At 45.6% G+C, this 8,449-nt stretch overlaps 1 long non-coding RNA gene across 2 annotated transcripts in view; it reads left to right on the top strand.

Moving 5' to 3' along the window:
- The window catches only part of LOC102377547, a 14,052-nt gene continuing 5,603 nt past the window's right edge, over positions 1-8,449 (top strand). The window contains exons 1-3 of one of the 2 annotated variants that reach the window (XR_003092394.1): positions 1-33; positions 2,149-2,276; positions 6,603-6,996. This is a non-coding gene — a long non-coding RNA (uncharacterized LOC102377547). Of the gene's footprint in view, positions 34-2,148; positions 2,277-6,602; positions 8,161-8,449 lie in introns of those variants that run through there. The other variant, XR_325556.3, reaches the window with a different exon arrangement.

Genomic DNA, 8,449 nt, shown 5'->3' with positions numbered 1-8,449 from the left:
TGCTGAAAAATTAAGCACAGGCTTACTGGTCAGGTAAGGGGGCTGATCCAATTTCATTCATGTGTTGATGGTCTGTCTTACAAGAGGATGCCAGAAGAATTACACAGTTCAGCTCTTTTTTCAACATTCCAACACAATGCAGCATCAAGAGCTATTCTGTGCAGGATCTTCTCAGTTTCAGTTCATTTTGGACAATGATGACATGCTAAGGCCAATTTTCAACCTCTGGACTTAACAAGGTCATTCAGTCATAGCTCATTACCCATAAGACTAAAACTGAGATCACGGTGGCTACTTCCTATACTCAAGAGTGAATCTGAGACTCCAGGAGTAGGATTGGCATATGCTATCTATGTTCTTGCTATAAAATTTGGTCCATAATGTAAGGGCATTTCTTCTTCATGTGAAGTGCTTAGAAATCCTACAAATAGGGTCCTGTTGAATTCATAGTGGAAGTAGGGTGTGCAGTGGCTTCTTTAATCATGCATGCTCCCCCTCCCCACCCCCCCTCCACCCCGGCCGCTCCCTCCTAATCATCAGGGAAGCTAAAACTGCAGTTTTAAACATAGAGCTGTTTTTGCCTCCCCGCCAGTCAGCAGCAAACAGCAGAGCCATCTGGGACCCCTCAACCAATCAGTAGTGGGAGGCAAAAATGATGCCATATTTAAAACCACATTTTTCATCTCCCTGCTGATCAGGAGCTAGCCACACATGGGGCCCCTCCACCAATGGGCAGGGGGGGCTCGTGGGGGAACCTGCAAGATTAAAGGAGCTACAGCACACCCCACTTCCAGCATGACTTCGGTAGGTCCCTACCTACAAGTTATGAGGTGAAAACATAACCCCTACTTGTCTAGTCCAGGTCTGTCCAACTTCTAAGGTGTTGGTGCTGCCCACCCAGTGTCTGGCCTCCAGCAAGAGCTGAACTAGCACAAGCCATGGGCCCTTCCCTGCTGTACTCTGAACATGTGTGGCTCTCACAGGTGACTGGCAAGGGGGCCATATCCCCCCCCCCGAGCTTTCCCCCGACTCGGCACCACTCAGGCTGAGGCAGTTTTTTTGCCACATGGGCCGGTGGCGTGGGGGGGGCACTAAGCCATGGCATAGAAGTATAGGACTGGATGTGAGGCTTTTGGCCCACCCACAAATTGTGCCCCCTCCCCCAACTCAGGAGGCACCAGTCACCCCGGTGGCTCCCCTCCTCCACTGCACCAAATGCATGGCCCCCCTCAGCTCTCCACCTGGAGACTCCCCTGACACTCAAACTGCACCATTGTACCCCTGCCCTGTCCCCCAGAGCAGGCACAGGAAAGCTTAGAGGAGGGAGGAGAAGCTGGCAGACTCCAGCTGAAGCAGGAGTGATCAGGGGAGCAATGGCTAGATGGGAGCCCAGAGCCACAGATTTGACCCTTCATGGTTTGCATACAGCCCACAGGCCACTAGTCGGACAACTCTGAAAGGGTCCATCAGCCAGAGACCCCTGAAATAAATAGGATTCTAGAATTCTCTATTGTGTCATGGAGTGGAAGCCAGAAAAGACCAGGGTGATTGTCCCATCCAACTCTGTGTTTTGTGGGATGATTCACAAACTCATGCCTGTTAATGGGATTAGAACTGCCAAACTGTAATTTGGGGAGATTTCACTGCATTTTACCAGAGGATGACAAAAATTTCCTAGGGGTATCAGAATATACCAAATGTCCTGGCTGTACAAATCTTTCTTAAGTACTATGCATGATGCTCTTGAGGCTGCTGCTGAAATTTAAACTCTGCCCACTGTTCCTACGAGCACACTCCAAACCTGGTAATATGATATTGCTCAGGTGATGATGCTTCCCATCCAATCACAAAATCTGTTTGTGTGTTTGCTATGATGAGTGATGATAATGAACTATTGCTGAAATTTAATTTGAAATAAAGTATCAAACCCAACATAATGGGATGGGTAGCATTCTGCAAAGTTATTGCTGTTCTATGTTACATTCTGTCCATGTTAATGCACATGTCTTTATTCTCTTCTCTGGCTCCAACTAGTAGTTATTTTGCTGTTGAGCTAGATGCAAGATTGACTTCTTACAGCATACTTGAATGAAACAACTTATTTCATGCCTGATTGTCAGTATTTTTGGTGTTGCTGTATGTTGACAGGAGAACTCCTTCCTTCAAAGTCAAACCAGAGAAAGCATCCACAGACACTCACAGAGAGCTGCAGAGAGATACCCAAGGGTTTATAACAATGTAAACCTCCAACTCTACCTATTATCCAACAGATGCTGGTAATAAAGAATTGCTTCCATTTGCATGCAAAAGAAAGTCCTTAACTTGAGAAAACAATGCTTAAAAATATAGGAGGAATACAATGACATGTGCCACAGTACTCATGCCATGTCCTTCTGCATTATCTCTCAATCCAACACTTTTTTTTTTCACTTTCTCTGGGAATTTCTTGGTACATTTTGATTTAATCCCCTTCCCAGAAACGCATTTTAGTTTCTTATTGTATTTTTTACAAACTATAAATCTGCTGGTGTTCTCTGTTTACTCCTGCTGTACTTTTCTGATTATTAGGACTATGAAATACAAGGATAAATGGATAGAGAGGAGAAGGTGGTAGTATCTCCATGGCACAAAAGGGAAACTGAGGCACAGAAAGATTAAGTGACACTTAACTTTTGTGTCTTATTACTGTGCATTATTCAAATCAAGACTGTCCAGGCTCCCCCATCACTGTAGGTTTTTCCAGGCTGCTCTGTCCCATGGAAAAGCCTGCAGAGCAGGATCATGGAACAGAAGCCAAATAAGGGTGGGGGAGCCCAGAGCCCCCAGCTGCTACTGCAGCTGAAGCAATGGGGGAGAGTGGGGGCTAGGTTGGAGCCCAAGAGCTACAAACTAATGCATGTGGCCTGCAGGATGCCAGTTGGACAACCTGGTTTAACTCAGTGGGGGCCAGATTTTTTGGGAAGCATGCCCCAAATTGTCCTGAACCCTCCCTGAGTGCCAGTCCAATCCGTTTCCCCTGTCTAGTCGACTACTCTATTTTCTGCTTCCTGCCCTATCAGTGCTGCCTGTCTCCTGCCTGATCTGCTACATGGGATGCACAGAGGTTGCCCGTGTCCCTTGTGATGTGTGCTAAAGTTTGGCCACCCTTGTTTTAGAAAGTCACATGAAGAGGCAGCTTAGGCACCTCAGGTTCAGCTGTGAATCACGGTTTCACTTAGGCACCTAGCTCAAGGTTGCTGTGTTTCCTCAGGAAAGATGGTTGTACTTCGGTAATAGATGAAACACTAATATAATGCTATGGGGTCCTTCTGTACTCTAAACATGAATGAGGACCTACCCATATTATTCCTTAAAGCAGGGCTTGGCAACCTACAACCCATGGGCCAGATCCATTGGATCAGGCCCACAGATGTGGGGCTTTGTTGGCAGGGGGCTTCAGTAACAGGCACTCACCCCATGCTTCAGCACAGACCAGCAGCAGGTGCTCTCCTCATGCCCAAGTGGGGAAAAAAGCCACCTGCCTGCCTCTGATCCAGGGTGAGTCATGCCAGGCCACAGCTGGAAAAGACTGCCTACCCGCACCATAGTTTGTAACCCAGTGACTCTATCCCTGGCCCTTCTACCTAACACTCTTCCCCACTCCTGCAGCTATTACAGAGGTCTTCCTTGCCCTAATAAAGGACCGACAGAAACTCTGAGTCAAACAGAAGATGCTTATATAGCTGGGGAAAGAACAAAGTTAATTGATAGTACTAATTGAGTAGGGCAGATAACAGACTACATTTGTAAATGAATTACATCCAACTGCAAATAATTTTGTAGGGACTGATTACCAGGACTTGAAATTTTAAACTGACATAACAAATGGACCCAAGGGAAGGAGATGTCTCCTACTCAGAGGTCTCCATATAATAATTACAGATAGATCCATGGATGTATCAATATGAGCAACATTTACAGGGTCTCTGCAGTCTTTAATTTTTACATATTAAAATCCTATTTTATATTATAGCTGTTCCAGTACTCTGTAAAGCAGATTATCCTCATAACTACATATATTCAATTTTGGCCTCACCAGTCATATTTAGTGGTATCTTGAGCCATCATTAATCAATCATTGGCTATCATTGTAAAAACTGGGGAAGAGCAGGAGCTCAGGAATACAATCCAGGTGTCTTCACTCTCCCTCAAAAAATTAAGAAACAGGGTTGAATGTACATTAACAAAAGTCTAATGGAAAACTGGACTGATTAGAAAACATATTAGGATTTGAAGGATAAGAGTTGGAATAGACATCTCTAATAACATACTATCTGCATTAAGTCCCTTGTTCTCATTATAGCATTGACTTTTCTCACAGTTCTTAAATTTCTACAGCTGAAAAGTTTGCCAAATGTGTAAATTACTGATTTTTGTCATGTGTTCCACATTGCTTCAGCAAAGCTGCCATGTGGTACTGCATCAATGCCTTAAAAAGCATGCAATTCACTTTAGAGTGGATGGTGCTACACAGGGAAGTCTTTCTCTTCTGTGGCATGGTTAATAGAAGTAAAAAGTACTGCTGCCTCAGCTAATGGCACAGGCTTGAGTTTTGCCTTTGGAAATGTTGTAGGGCTGTACAAAGCTTTGGTAGCTGATTTGATTTAGAGGAGATTTGGCCTGATTCAGGAACCGAATCTCCAAATCCAAATCAAATTGGGAGACCAAGTAAATGCTCCGAATCTATTTGAAGCATCCAAATCAATTAGGAAAAACTTCGGAAAAAGATTCAGCTGATTCAGAGATTTGGCTGGTAAGCCTGTTAGGGATGAGGGAGTGGGGAGGGAGGGGTGTTGGGGAGGGAGGGATTGTTGCTGGAGCTGGGGCTGGGACAAGCTGCCCAGCCAGGATGGTGGGCAGTGTTACTTGGGGAGAGGGGCAGGGGAGGTACAGGATGCAGGTGCGGCAGCACTGGGAGTGGGGGCTATGCCCTGCTGCTGCTTGCCTAGCCAAGGCGGGATGCATGTGCAGCTTGTTCCAGGCAGAATGGAGCAAGCAGCAGCAGAGCATAGCCCCCACTCCCAGCACTGCCACACCCACATCCCACACTCCCTGCACCAGCTGACAAACGGCAGCAGGGCAGAGCCCCTGCTCCCAGTGCTGATGTGGGCATGGCAGTGCTGGGAGTGGGGGCTATGCCCTGCTGCCATCCACAGCGAGCCATACCTGCATCACACCCGCCCTCCTCCCACACTGGCTGGGCAAGCAGCAGCAGGGCATAGCCCCCGCAGCTCCCCACACTGGGGCAGAGACAGGCACAGTGGGAGGAGATGTGGGAGAAGCCCCCACGGCTGGCCCCCCCCTCCCCAGCCCCGTCCCCCAAACTCACCAGCTGCAGCAGCGGTGATCAGGGCCTCTGAGGGCTCATGGCAGAGCCCCCCTGTGCAGTGTGGGGCAGTGGGGTTTGCCCCCCCCACCTGGCACCCACGTGACAACTGGCCCATGGCATGGGTACAGCACAGCTCAGCAGGGCACTGCACACTGTCTGGGAATGGGCCACTGTGGCTGAGTGGTGCTAGGCTCCAGCTGACATGTGGAGCTGCCCCAGCTCCCAGGTGGATCAAACAGGGAGCTGGGAAATTGAGCTGGGGGTTGTGGAATGGAACAGGGAGTTGGGAAATTGAACTGGTTCAATTGCCCAGCTCCACATGCAATTTCTCACCTCCCAGTTCAATTCCCCCAGGAACTGGGGCAGCTCCAGCAGTAAGCTGGACCCCAGCACCACTCAGCCACAGTGACCCCAGCTTCCAGACAGCGCGCAGCACCCTGCTGAGCCATGCTGCAGCTGTGCCATGGGGCAGCTGCTATGCAGTTGCCAAGAGGGGGCAGTGATCCTTGGTGCCCCCCACTTCCCCATGCTGGATGGGGGTGCCTTGCCACCAGTGCCCCCAATTGCCATTCCTGCAGCTGGTGAGTATGGGGCTTTTTAAGTTGCAGGAGGCTGGGCCAGGCATGGGATGGGGCTGGGCAAGGCAGCTATGGGGGCTTCTCCTGCAGTTCCCCATGACCCAGGAGAGGCAGGCACAGCCAGAGGAGCCACGGGAGAACCTGCAGCCACCCGGCTGTGCCTGCCTTTCCCCGGCCGATCCAAATCTCCGAATCACACCGAATCTTTCGAAGCCGATTCGGCCGAATCAAATGGGGACAGTGATTCAAATCCCCAGATCAAATCACTGTCCTCTGAATCAGATGAATCCGAATCGAATACTTCCCTATTTGCACAGGCCTAGAATTTTGCTCCATTTAGGTTCATCAGTGAGCTATATCTCATGAAGAAGCTTCTCAGACTTAGGAGGATAGTATACATATTATATTACTTTCCCTTGTTGTCTGTTAAACAGGTTCTTAGCCCTCTGAACTTCAGGCTTATACATCATAATTTTCACTAGCTATTAGCAATGGGAAGGCATAGGAGAGTTTAGATTTAAAAAGATTTTGGCAGTAATGCTATGAAACTGGTTTGCTCAGTTTCATTGAACCCTTGTGTGAAGCTGAGCCCCTGCTCAGAATTCTGGTGTTCCCCTTCCCAATAGAAAAATAATGCATCACAACTTCTCTTTCAGGATCCAAGTGTGAAGACCATATCATGAAGAAAAAGAGCTCATTGAGTCACTCAACCTCAATTCAATTGGATCCAGAGCTCAACAGGAAGAAAGAGAAGCCAGAGAAAGAAAAGAATGTCTTTAAAAAGTTTTTTACATCGAAGTAAGAGCAGAAAAATAGAAGAGAGCTCTTCAGTATTCTGGATTAGGCATTCTTTTTCTTTTCACAACACCCTTTTGCCTTGAAGTCAGAGATGACTATGAGTAAGATAAATATCTATTGGGAGAAGATAGCGGTCAGGTATTCAGATCAGAAACAATGCTCAGAAGAAAACAGTCAAAATATGAAGAAAGGGAACTTGGGTGATCCATGCATCTGATTCTGCCAGGCCCATAGACAACTTTTCTCTAAACTGTATGTATTTGGTTTGAGAAAGTAATATGAGATCTATACCTTGTCTCCAGTGATGGTCAGTGATGCCAGATTAGATTTTGTGATGATGATAAATGTCTGTAAGGGACCAGCATGGGATATGGCCAAATTCATATCTCTTCACTATAGAAGCAGCAATTTGATCTCCAGTCTTCATAGATGACAACCTGCAGTGCTTACTACACTATTTCCCTGAAAGTATTTGTCTTGTCTTACCATTAAGTTCTGATGTTGTAAAGCAGGTTGTAGCTTGTAAAGTAAACAGTTGTGTCTTAGTATGCTAGCTCAAATACATAAGCTTTGTCTTCAGTGTGAGACCCTGCAAAATCAGAAGATAGGCAGATACAATTCTAGCTGTCCATACCGGGAACAGGCGAAATGAAAAGGAAAAAGGGAAGATTCTTTCCTAACAGAAGTGAACTTCCAAGTGTTGTCGATTCTTACAGAGATTTCCATCAGCCTGCCAAATATAAGCACCTCAAATGCCATAGGAGTTAATAATTATGGTATAAACAGGTTTTTTTCTGTATTTTCATGATCCTTGGTTTCTGATATAAATAATTTTTCAACAATAAAAATGAGGTGTCAGACTGATTTGAAACATAGGAGGTAACTTTTAAACTAAAATGGAAGGCATCAGTGAAAGTGGTGCATGCTTGCAGGAAGGGATGCCTGCAAAACTTATCGGGTAAAGTTAAAACTTCTCAATGAGGGTCTCTGATGCTGTTTCAGAGGAGATGCATTCACCCATTTGTATTGGGCAAACAGGCCATAAGCAGGGGAAGATATATATGTTAGTATTTCATATCATCATATGGTACTTACCACTGTGGGATGAAAGCCCTTAAAAGGGAAAGTATGGTAAGGAAAATGCAAATGTCACTTTGAGCTAAATACAGCACTGTTGCATCTCTAACAAGAATGTTAATACTTCTAAGTTATAAGCACTTGTGCTATGTGCTTTGGTGATAAAACCTGTGGAAGTGCTCTCTCATCCTCATTGTTAATAACTTTAAAATGTTTTCTAATTAAAAATCTCAGAGGTTTTTTAAGTCAATTCACTTTAAACTTCTTGTTAATCCTTTAATATAAAGTTTAATGCAAAATGAGTGCCACAGTTATATTTAAATAAAATCAACCAGTTGTAAACTCATGGGGTATCTTTCAGTTGTCTAAATTCTTAATAGATTTATTACAAAACTGTTTCTATCCTGCCCATTGTTAACTATTTGAAAAGACTTGCATCTCAAGGGATGATAAGGTCCATAACCTTAAGATTCTATCATAAACCTGAACAAAATGTTTAAGATTAGAGTGCAAAAAACTAGATACAGAATGTAAAGTTGGAATGACAGTATGCAAAGTGGGAACATCTTTATGAAAGATGCTTTCAGAGGACATATTGCAAAAGGCAATTTAGGTCAAGGTCACAGAG

Source organism: Alligator sinensis, unplaced genomic scaffold (assembly GCF_000455745.1).
Source record: "Alligator sinensis unplaced genomic scaffold, ASM45574v1 scaffold1849_1, whole genome shotgun sequence".
Classification (NCBI taxonomy): Eukaryota; Metazoa; Chordata; order Crocodylia; family Alligatoridae; genus Alligator; species Alligator sinensis.
The sequence above is the reverse complement of the archived record's forward strand: the minus strand, read 5'-3'. Positions and strand labels throughout refer to the sequence as shown.